Source organism: Oncorhynchus mykiss, chromosome 7 (genome assembly GCF_057628025.1).
Source record: "Oncorhynchus mykiss isolate SJ-2025 chromosome 7, ASM5762802v1, whole genome shotgun sequence".
In the NCBI taxonomy this organism is placed as follows: Eukaryota; Metazoa; Chordata; class Actinopteri; order Salmoniformes; family Salmonidae; genus Oncorhynchus; species Oncorhynchus mykiss.
The window spans coordinates 62,200,685-62,213,005 of NC_143028.1; positions in this window are offsets into that span (position 1 = coordinate 62,200,685).

Genomic DNA, 12,321 nt, shown 5'->3' on the forward strand with positions numbered 1-12,321 from the left:
GCTGTGCTGTTACGCATCATTTTAATTGTGTGGCCTTATTACTTGCAGGGATTATATTTGGAGACGCAAGCGAAATGTTTAGCGCCTAATTGAAACTTTCTGCTCTCCAGAATGTTAAAAACATATGTCCTGACTTTTCCTGTTTCTTTTCATTGGTAGGCTATATGTTAAGTATCATTAGCCACTATTAGTTCCGACCAAAAGTAATAACCACGTATGACATTTTAGTGTTAGTTCCCTTCAGTTGGTAGTTTACCCTACATTGGTATCGTTCCATTACATCGTTTGATTTAGCCTACCTTTATTGGTTTCCTCTGTAAACACTGTCACGTCCTTGTTGTTTGTTTTTGCAGGAAGGTCAAGTGATAGTGGATAATATTTCATGAAGGCCAGATACAAATTGCAGTAAAAATAAGTTGGGACATGTAGGCTTACTAAATCATTATGGAGCGCAAACCATTCGTTTGAACTTGAAGCATGGCACAAGACGTGGTCATTGTCATCACAGAGTTCCATGATCAGTGAGGGAAATATGGGTATATTTATTATGTCATACAAATGTATAATGTTCTCCATATTATGATTATATTGTACACTACTTCCAACATTACAATTGACTAACTGAATGAGGTCACGTTTGTAAAGAATCAAACCACCTTTTTTTGTTTGTGTTTAAAGGCTGTCCAACACTGTTTAACCATGAAGTAAGATTAATGATTAATCCCTAAACATAAATAACTTGTCTTATCTACCCGTTTTATCTACCCATGGGTTCTGAAATGGAGACGAATATGCATACGTTTTCATGGCTATTTTTCCATATTCTGAACACATTCGTCATAATCTATATTTTAGTCTTGTGTCAATCAAAGTCTAATTAAAGGTACACAGTATTTAAAGGGATGCTTAATTAAGATAAATGAACAGAAAAGCAAATTGAACAAAAACTCCCTGATCAAATTGGTAGACCACCACATGGGTGTGTTTTCTGTGGTGGAATTAAATGTATTCAGTGCATGCAAGGGAGCCACACCCACAAACCTCTTTACACACCTGCATAAGGTAGCCTAAATCTAATTACCAACTACTGAGAAGTGCTTGACTCAAAACATGTAAAAAAAAGTCAAAGATTTCGTAAAATCTGAATTAGACCCTCAATTGACCTTTCCAGGCTAAAAATAAACTCTACACTCCACAGTTTTATTTTCTCTAGTCCCAGATAGCACATTTGGTTACATCAGCATAGTGCAAATGTACAGCTGAAGTCAGAAGTTAACATACACTTAGGTTGGAGTCATTAAAATTAATTTTCAACCACTCCACACATTTCTTGGTAACAAACTATAGTTTTGGCAAGTCGGTTAGTACATCTACTTGGTGCATGACACAAGTCATTTTTCCAACAATTGTTTACAGACAGATTACTTCACTTATAATTCACTGTTTCACAATTCCAGTGGGTCAGAAGTTTGCTTACACTAAGTTGCCTGTGCTTTTAAACAGCTGAAAAATTCCAGAAAATTATGCCATGGCTTTAGAAGCTTCTGATAGGCTAATTGACATTATTCGAGTCTATTGGAGGTGTACCTGTGGATGTATTTCAAGCCCTACCTTCAAACTCAGTGCCTCTTTGCTTGACATCGTGGGAAAATCAAAAGAAATCAGCCAAGACCTCAGAAAAGAAATTGTAGACCTCCACAAGTCTGATTCTTTGGGAGCAATTTCCAAACGCCTGAAGGTACCACGTTCATCTGTACAAACAATAGTATTCAAGTATAAACACCATGGGACCACGCAGCCGTCATACAGCTCAGGAAGGAGACGCGTTCTGTCTCCTAGAGATGAACGTACTTTGGTGCGAAAAGTGTAAATCAATCCCAGAAGAACAGCAAAGGACCTTGTGAAGATGCTGGAGGAAACAGGTACAAAATTATCTATATCCACAGTAAAACGAGTCCTTATCGACATAACCTGAAAGGCCGCTCAGTAAGGAAGAAGCCACTGTTCCAAAACCGCCATAAAAAAGCCAGACTAAGGTTTGCAACTGCACATGGGGACAGAGATCATACATTTTGGAGAAATGTCCTCTGGTCTGATTAAACAAAAATAAAACTGTTTAGCCATAACGACCATTGTTATGTTTGGAGGAAAAAGGGGTAGGCTTGCAAGCCGAAGAACACCATCCCAACTGGCAGCATCATGTTGTGGGGGTGCTTTGCTGCAGGAGGGACTGTTGCACTTCACAAAATAGATGGCATCATGAGGTGGAAAATGATGTGGATATATTGAAGCAATATGTCAAGACGTCAATCAGGAAGTTAAAGCTTGGTCGCAAATGGGTCTTCCAAATGGACAATGACCCCAAGCATACTTCCAAAGTTGTGGAAAAATGGCTTAAGGACAACAAAGTCACGGTATTGGAGTGGCCATCTCAAAGCCCTGACCTCAACCCTATAGATAATTTGTGGACAGAACTGAAAAAGCGTGTGCGAACAAGGAGGCCTTACAAACCTGACTCAGTTACACCAGCTCTGTCAGGAGGAATGGGCCAAAATTCCCCCAACTTATTGTGGGAAGCTTGTGGAAGGCTACCTGAAATGTTTGACCCAAGTTAAACAATTTAAAGGCAATGCTACCAGAAACTAATTGAATGTATGTAAACTTCTGACCCACTGGGAATGTGACAAAATAAATCAAATTTAAAATAAATCATTCTCTACTAATATTCTGACATTGCAGATTCTTAAAATAAAGTCGTGATCCTAACTGATCTAAGACAGGGAAGTTTTACTTGGATGTCAGCAATTGTGAAAAACTGAGTTTAAATGTATTTGGCTGAGGTGCATGTAAACTTCCGACTTCAACTGTATGTTTTTGGATTCCCATTGGTTCTGGGAATGAAGCCATACATTTCCTGGCGTTTAAAACCATTTTTAAACGTTCTGAGATTGGAAGTGAACATTTTGCCAGTTCTGGGAATGTTCATTTTTAAGTTGCAAGGAGGTTCTGTGAGGTTTTATGAACATTCTGAGAACAGAAATTATGGGTTATTTGAAAGTAATTAAATAATGTTTTGAGAACATGTTTTAATAAGACTTTTAACAACACTGGTAGCTTAATTTGGGTTAACTGTTTTGAACTCCACAGATAGGACACATTTATTTGCTTAGGCATTAATCATGCAATCACATTCCTTTTTTTGTTGTGGCAAGGCATCAGTGAGATTCAAACCTATGCTCTTCACCTCTCTATCCATGGAATTAGTTCACTGTGCCACCAAGATGAAGCTAGCATGCCATGTTTCTTTAACTCAAAGCTGTTCATTTTAGTATTTTCAAACATATCCTATTTGAAAGGAAACAAGCACTCATTAAGATCAGGTATCACACTTAACAAGATGCTGACAACGGAACGTACATGTTTTAAAATAAAAATTGCACAACGTTCTTTGAATGTTACTAACGTTTTCTTGTGGTTTTTTGTCTCATGGCATTACAAAATGTTGAATCAGACCAATGTGGAATTAACAATTGTAGGATGTGCTCTATTCATGGTGTATCTCTCAGAGCATGCTGAGGATGTCTTGTACTGTCCCTAGCATGGAATGTCCAGCCTTGTTCCTCAAGATACAATGGAAGACACTGTAACATAATACAACACTATTATTCTGTCTATCGAAAAGATGGAGGACACCTGGAATTTATTTGTTAGGTTGCCAATGTACTGTATCCTAAGGAATCTATTAAAAACGCTCTGTCAGTGTTCATTGTCTAGCTAATGCTATAACCAAAAATGTATCTGGAAATGTATTTGTTTGGTTGCCAATGTACCTTAAGGGAAGCTTAAAACCCCCTCCCCTATCTGTGTTCTTTGTCTAGCCGATGCTGTAACCTGACCTGAAATCAGGTCCTAATTATACCTTAGCTGGCCCGGTCAAGCAAGGGGTTGATTGTGTCTGTCTGGAGAATGGACAGGAAGGCAGCCAGACTGCATGGCGGTCTCGTTGTGAGACCACTCCACTGTATGCCACCCAAATAGGGGCCATATGTGTCAAGTCCTCAGAGGAGTTTCAATCTACACTCTTAAAAAAAGTGTTCCAAAAGAGTTCTTTGGCTGTTCCCATAGGATAATCATTTTTGGTTCCAGGTAGAGCCCCTTTTGGTTCCCTGTAGAACCATCTGTAGAACGGGTTCTACATGGAACCCAAAAGGGTTCTATCTGGAACTAAAAGGGTTATATTTGCAACCAAAAAGGGTTCTTCTAAGGGTTATCTTATGGGGACAGCTGAAGAACCCTTTAAGGTTCTAGGTAGTACCTTTTTTTCTAAGATTGTACATCTTAGAATTGTACATATAGTCATATTAATTGCCATCTAAAATGCAAAACTGATCCTAAATCAGCACTCCTTCTGTAAGACGCTTGATACATAAGGCCCCTGAGGTGTAAATCACCCTCATCTCTATGCTTGTCAATAGAGAACATATTTGACTCATCTTATGTCAGAAAGGTTCAGTCTGTAACAAGCTATCCTCAAACGCCGATCCAATTTTTTTGAATTAAAATGTGCCAATTCCAACCATTATTTTTCATTGATGGGAGGCTACTTTACGGATACACTTCACTCTGTTATAAGAACCAATTTGTGTTCATTTGAAAGAGTGGAGTAACACACTGCTATGAGCCATTACTGTATTTTAACATAGCATACCGAGTTCACAGTCATCTCTATTTGTGTTAATTAAACCAACAATCATAGAGAATGTTGTTAATTGATTAACATTGAAGGTGAAGTGAGGATAATTACGTTATGGCTCCTCATGTCAGACAGGTTCGTTACGTAAAGGGTAAATTCAGCGTTTTTTTTACCTCAATAAATTATTAAATCCAGTTCCATACCAGTGCCAATATACTGTATGTTAAAACATATATTTTGTTCTGTTCTGTTGTCAAACAGTTAAGAAGAAAATACCCTAAGAAAACTACCCCTTATGATGGTAATGGGTGTTTTAAGCTTACCATGAATTCACTTAATTGGAATTATATTGTGCCAATTCCAAACACTCAGGTTGTACTCCAAATGGCACCATATTTCCTACATAGTACACTACTTTTGACCAGAACCATATGGGCTCCAAATAGGGAAAATGGTGCCATTTGGGATGCAGACTCATAACACTCCAATCATGTTATTGTCATTTGACATGGTTGCATAGCACCTTAAGAACTGCTAATATCCTATCATTACTTTTTTATGTATAATTGTGTCGTAGTCATTTCAGAAAATTGTATTTGCCTTTGAAGTTCTAGTTCACACACACACACACACACACACACACACACACACACACACACACACACACACACACACACACACACACACACACACACACACACACACACACACACACACACACACACACACACACACACACACACACACACACACACACACACACACACACACACACTACACAGCAATATGAAGTAGCATTATGAAGCAGATTCCCAGATAGCACAAATAGAAAACAGTCACAAACTCAAATTGTCTATTGTAGCTGGAAACGGCAGATTTTTAATGAAATATCTACATAGGCGTACAGAGGCCCATTATCAAAAACCAACACTCCTGTATTCCAATGGCACGTTCTGTTAGCTAATCCAAGTTGATCATTTTAAAAGGCTAATTGATAATTAGAAAACCCTTTTGCAATTATGTTAGCACAGCTGAAAACTGTTGTGCTGATTAAAGAAGCAATAAAACTGTCCTTCTTTAGACGAGTTGAGTATCTGGAGCATCAACATTTGTGGGTTCGATTACAGGCTCAAAATGGCCAGAAACAAAGACCTTTCTTCTGAAACTCGTCAGTCTATTCTTGTTCTGAGAAATGAAGGCTATTCCATGTGAGAAATGTATGTCATACAACACTGTGTACTACTCCTTGCACAGAACAGCGCAAACTGGCTCTAACCAGAATAGAAAGAGGAGTGGGAGAACACAACTGCACAACTGAGCAAGCGGACAAGTGCATTAGAGTGTGTAGTTTGAGAAACAGACTGGCAGCTTCATTAAATAGTACCGTCAAAAACACCAGTCTCAACGTTAACAGTGAAGAGGCGACTCTGGGATGCTGGCCTTCTAGGCAGAGTTGCTAAGAAAAAGCCATATCTCAGACTGGCCAATAAAAATAAAATATTAAGATTGGCAAAAGAACACAGACACTGTACAGAGGAACACTGCCTAGAAGGCAAGCATCCCGGAGTCGACTCTTCACTGTTAACATTGAGACTGGTGTTTTGCAAGTACAATTGCAAGGTGAACCTTCGCCCCAGTCTGAGGTCCTGAGCGCTCTGAAGCAGGTTTTCATCAAGGATCTCTCTGTACTTTTCTCTGCTCATCTTTACCTCAATCCTGACTAGTCTCCCAGTCCATCCCCACAGCATGATGCTTCCACCACCATGCTTCACTGTATGGATGGTACCTTTTACTGAGGAGTGACTTTCGTCCGGCCACTATCAGAAAGGTCTGATTGGTGGAGAGCAGCAGAGATGGTTGTTCTTCTGGAAGGTTCTCCCATCTCCACAGAGGAACTCTAGAGCTCTGTCAGAGTGACCATAGGGTTCTTGGTCACCTCCCTGACCAAGGCCCTTCTCCCCCTTTTGCTCAGTTTGGCCGGGTGGCCAGCTCTAGGAAGAGGCCGGGTGGTTCTAAACTTCTTCCACTTAAGAATGAGGGAGGCCACTGTGTCCTTGGGGACCTTCAATGCTGCTGAAATGTTTTGGTACCCTTTCCCAGAGCTGTGCCTCGACACAATCCTGTCTTGGATTTCTACGGACAATTCCTTCTACCTCATGGCTTGTTTTTTGCTCTGACATGCACTGTCAACTGTGGACCTTTCCAAATCATATCCAATCAATTGAATTTACCACAGGTGGACTCCAATCAAGATGTAGAAACATCTCAAGGATGATCAATGGGAACAGGATGTACCTGAGCTCAATTTTGAATCTCATGGCAAAGGGTCTGATTACCTATGTAAATAAGGTATATCTGTTTTTTATTGTTTATAAATTTGCAAAACATTTTAAAAGCCTGTTTTCGCTTTGTCATTATGGGGTATTGTGTGTATATTGATGAGGATTTTGGGGGGGGATCAATTTTAGAATAAGGCTGTAACTTAACAGACTGTGGAAAAAGTGAAGGGGTCTGAATAATTTCTGAAGGCACTATATATATATATATTTCTCTCTCACACTCTCTCTCTCTCTCTCTGTGTGTGTGTGTGTGTGTGTGCGTGCGTTCATACATTCCTGTGTGTGTGTATTAGAGAGAGGAAGGATGTGAACACCATAGAGAGTTTGGTGGATTGAGACTCAAGGGTTAATCACCTGGACTTGGATTACAATCACATGCTCACTGGATGTGTGCCATGGTTTTATGGTTGAAGTTACAAACCTTGGTTCAGATAAAAGTCTTATCACATATCGCACGTAACATTATCATAGTAAACTTTCTCCATCCTGCAAAATGTGTCTATCAAATCACTCTCCATGAAACATTATATTTGGTTGATATACATTCCAGGAATCAACATTTTGATAATCAAAATATGTTTAGGATTTAAGCAAAGGCATGGCGTGCACTAAAGATTCAATTACCTGTAGATGTTCTCTCTTGAATCCACATCAGATGACAACTGTAGTTGAAATGTGGTCTGTTTCTGTGTTGTTCTTCAGCTTCACCTCTACGCCCATCTGTTTTTGGTTCAGTGAACTTAGAATAATAATAATAATAATGTAGCTTGATGTAGCCATGTGTTACTGGCACCACAGATAACTGCCCCCTGTCTGTTTCCACCACTTCTGCTAGACCTCAGCTCACAGGATTCCTTCTCTCATGAGTGGAAAATAGAAATGGAAGCCAAGCTACACACACACACACGCACACACAAATATGCACACGCACGCACCTGCAGATGTCTTGAAATGAACCATACGATGGCTTTATGCTCAGTGGAGTTTTTTTGTTTGTTTTGAATTTTACCCCTTTTTTCTCCCCAATTTCGTGGTATCCAATTATTGTAGTAGCTCTCATCACTACAACTCGGGAGAGACGAAGGTTGAAAGTCATGCGTCCTCCGATACTCAACCCAACCAAGCCGCACTGCTTCTTAACACAGCGCACATCCAACCCGGAAGCCAGCCGCTCCAATGCGCCGGAGGAAACACTGTGCACCTGGCCACCTTGGTTAGCGTACACTGCGCCCAGCCTGCCACAGGAGTCGCTGGTGCGCGATGAGACAAGGACACCCCTACCGACCAAGCCCTCCCTAACCCAGGCCACGCTAGGCCAATTGTGCGTCGTCCCACAGACCTCCCGGTCGCAGCCGGTTACGACAGAGCCTGGGTGGGAACCCAGGGACTCTGATGGCACAGCTGGCGCTGCAGTACAGCACCCTTAACCACTGCGCCACCTGGGAGGCCTGTGGATTTTTTTAAACACTTTAGATAACAGGCCATTGTAATATCCACCACAAAAAAAAAAAAAAGATAGATCAGGTATGACATCACATAGACACAACTACTGTAATATCACCATGTGGTGTCCTTCTGCTGTCATATGAGAATTAAATTTTGTAATAGAATGTATCATCAATTCAACCAAAGAGAGCCATATAGCAGATACAACAGGGTAACATAGTTATGCACAACCTGACCCAAACTGCTTCCAGAGCCTGACATAGGCTACACGTGGAGTGTAGATCCAAGTGTAGAAAATACAACTCAACATTCTGTCTGAGGATGTTTAAAAACACCTTTGGCATCTCAGTGTATCTCCAGCCAAGCCCTTCCAAGCTTTCCTGTCCTCTTTACACAGAGCTTTTTTCAGTTTGAAACTATACAGTATGGTGATCGTGGGAGTAAAACGTTTCCAAGACTTTGTAACACGATTGAGTCTCAGTGTAATCTTTGGCCTTAATTTCTTTCCAGTCTTAGTGTGTAAAATATAGCAAATGGTCTGTCTAGTACTAAACACACTGTACTGCCTGCTCCAGTACTTATGAGTGTGTGTGTGTGTGTGCGCATGCATACAGTATGTGTGTGTACATGTGTCTGCATGCATGCGTGTGTGTGTGTACGTGTGTCTACATGCATGCATGCGTGTGTGTATGTTTGTGTTTGTGTGTGTGTGTGTGTGTGTGTGTGTGTGTGTGTGTGTGTGTGTGTGTGTGTGTAGTTATCACACACTGGCTCATCTCCTTCTTCATCACATCTCTCTCTAAGTCTATGCCTCTCTGAGAGGAGAAAAACAAGACAGATAAAACAGAGAAGGACTGTCTCATTTTAGGATGCTCTGAAAATCCATTACAGATGCTTCTGTCGTACTTTTCTGTTGTCTTTGGTCAGTCATCCTCTCCTGTTCTGCTGTCCTTGAACAGTCATCCACTCATCTGTTCTGTTGTCAGCATTCAGTCATCCTCTCCTCTTCTGTTGTCTTTGGTCAGTCATCCTCTCTTCTGTTCTGCTGTCCTTGGTCAGTCATCCACTCATCTGTTCTGTTGTCAACGTTCAGTCATTCTCTCTTCTGTTCTGTTATCAACGGTCAGTCATCCTCTCTTCTATTCTGTTTTCAACGTTCAGTCATCCTCTCTTCTGTTCTGTTGTTAGCATTGTCATCCTCTGTTCTGTTGTCTTTCGTCAGTTCTGTTCTGTTGTCAACATTCAGTCATCCTCTCTTCTGTTCTGTTGTCAACGTTCAGTCATTCTCTCTTCTGTTCTCTTGTCAACGTTCAGTCATTCTCTCTTCTGTTCGTTGTCTTTCGTCGGTCATCCTCTCTTCTGTTCTGTTGTCAACGTTCAGTCATTAACTCTTCCGTTCTGTTGTCAACGTTCAGTCATCCTCTGTTCTGTTGTCAACGTTCAGTCATCCTCTCTTTTGTTCTGTTGTCAATGTTCAGTCATCCTCTGTTCTGTTGTCAATGTTCAGTCATCCTCTCTTTTGTTCTGTTGTCAACGTTCAGTCATCCTCTGTTCTGTTGTCAATGTTCAGTCATCCTCTCTTTTGTTCTGTTGTCAACATTCAGTCATCCTCTCTTTTGTTCTGTTGTCAATGTTCAGTCATCCTCTCTTCTGTTCTGTTGTCAATGTTCAGTCATCCTCTCTTCTGTTCTGTTGTCAATGTTCAGTCATCCTCTCTTCTGTTCTGTTGTCAACGTTCAGTCATCCTCTCTTCTGTTCTGTCGTCAATGTTCAGTCATCCTCTCTTCTGTTCTGTTATCAACGTTCACTCATCCTCTCTTCTGTTCTGTTGTCAATGTTCAGTCATCCTCTCTTCTGTTCTGTTGTCTTTCATCAGTCATCCTCTCTTCTGTTCTGTTGTCAACATTCAGTCATCCTCTCTTCTGTTCTGTTGTCAACGTTCACTCATCCTCTCTTCTGTTCTGATGTCAACGTTCACTCATCCTCTCTTCTGTTCTGTTATCAACGTTCACTCATCCTCTCTTCTGTTCTGTTATCAACGTTCAGTCATCCTCTCTTCTGTTCTGTTATCAATGTTCAGTCAGCCTCTCTTCTGTTCTGTTGTCAACGTTCAGTCATCCTCTCTTCTGTTCTGTTGTTAACGTTCATTCATCCTCTCTTCTGTTCTGTTGTCAACGTTCAGTCATCCTCTCTTCTGTCCTGTTGGTCTTTGTTCTTATTACTTTGGTACAGAGTTTCAATGGCAAGATCCACTTGCTAAATATAATCTGTTTTTGTGTGTGTGTGTGTGTGTGTACGTGTGTGTGTGTGCGTGTGTGTGTGTGTGTGTGTGTGTGTGGTGACACAGGCTTATGGGTGTTCCTTCGCACAGCATGAATTCAGTCAAATCCACACCAGAGACAGGTGAGACTTTTACAGAACAATGTGTACATTTTATAGTATGTATTTTCTCTTGATTGTGTATGCCGTGCATATAGCAAACATTTACCCAAAGAGATAGCTAACAAAAAATAACATTTTGTTTAACAGCATGGAAATACACACAGTACCCTGAGACAGGACTGTCACGGTATTATTGGAGGAGGATGTTATTGCTGAAGTGAAGAGGTGGGTCGATAAATGTCTATATTTCTCTTATATGATGTGCATGAAGCAGTTTGTTTACCCTAAGATACTCACTAAACTGTGTTTAATTCAAATGCATAGAGTGCTGAAGTGCAGCTTGAAAGCGGTGGTCTGATTTATCACACTATACTGTTGAATAGGTGAATTCTATAAACAACTGTAGGGAGCCAGAACTGCCACAGTGTGGCACATATCAGGGGCATTGGTTCAAAGAACCTATACTGCAAACCAGATGGGAGGTGCATCGCAGTTACCTGAAATGGGGACTGGAACATCCACCCAGACCATCAACCCGAGTCTCACCTCATCAATTTGGGGTTAACAGCTGCTATTAGACTTACAACCTGAGGTACCGAAATGTATATTGAGACAGAAAGTGAGAAGCCTTCAGTAACCTGTATATTATTGAATAAATTATCTTTATTAATGACTGAAGCAGTTCCATAACCTACATCCATAAACCCTAAATATAAAATGTTTATCACCCAGTGGGTAGTAAGCAACATGTACACAACCACAATTTAAAACATTACTATTGCAGTTGGAATATTCAATTGAAAATTGGCCAAAGTATGGTATCATATCTCATGATATCATAAGGTGGCAGGGTAGCCTAGTGGTTAGAGCTTTGGACTAGTAACTGAAAGGTTGGGAGATCAAATCCCCGAGCTGACAAGTTAAAAATGTGTTGTTCTGCCCCTGAACAAGGCAGTTAAAACACTGTTCCTTAGCAGGCATTGAAAATGGACATTTGTTAAATGAATATATGATATCACAGATTTATAGATCGGCAGGTAAGGGTGCTTTCGAGCAGCTAGATGTTCTTTCTTTTTTTTTTTTGCCTTCAGAATTGCCACTAATGCTTCTTATAGGACACATCACTGCACTCTATACTCCTCTGTAAACTGGTCATCTCTGTATACCTGTCGCAAGACCCACTGGTTGATGCTTATTGATAAAACCCTCTATCTGAGATAACTACTCCAGCCCTCATCCTCCACATACAGCAGCCGTTCTGCCAGTCACATTCTGTTAAAGGTCCCCCAAAGCACACACATCCCTGGGTCGCTCCTCTTTTCAGTTCGCTGCAGCTAGCGACTGGATCGAGTTGCAACAAACACTCAAACTGGACAGTTTTGTCCTTTATCTCTTCATTAAAAGACTCAATCATGGACACTCTTACTGACAGTTTGTGTGATGTATTGTTGTCTCTACCTT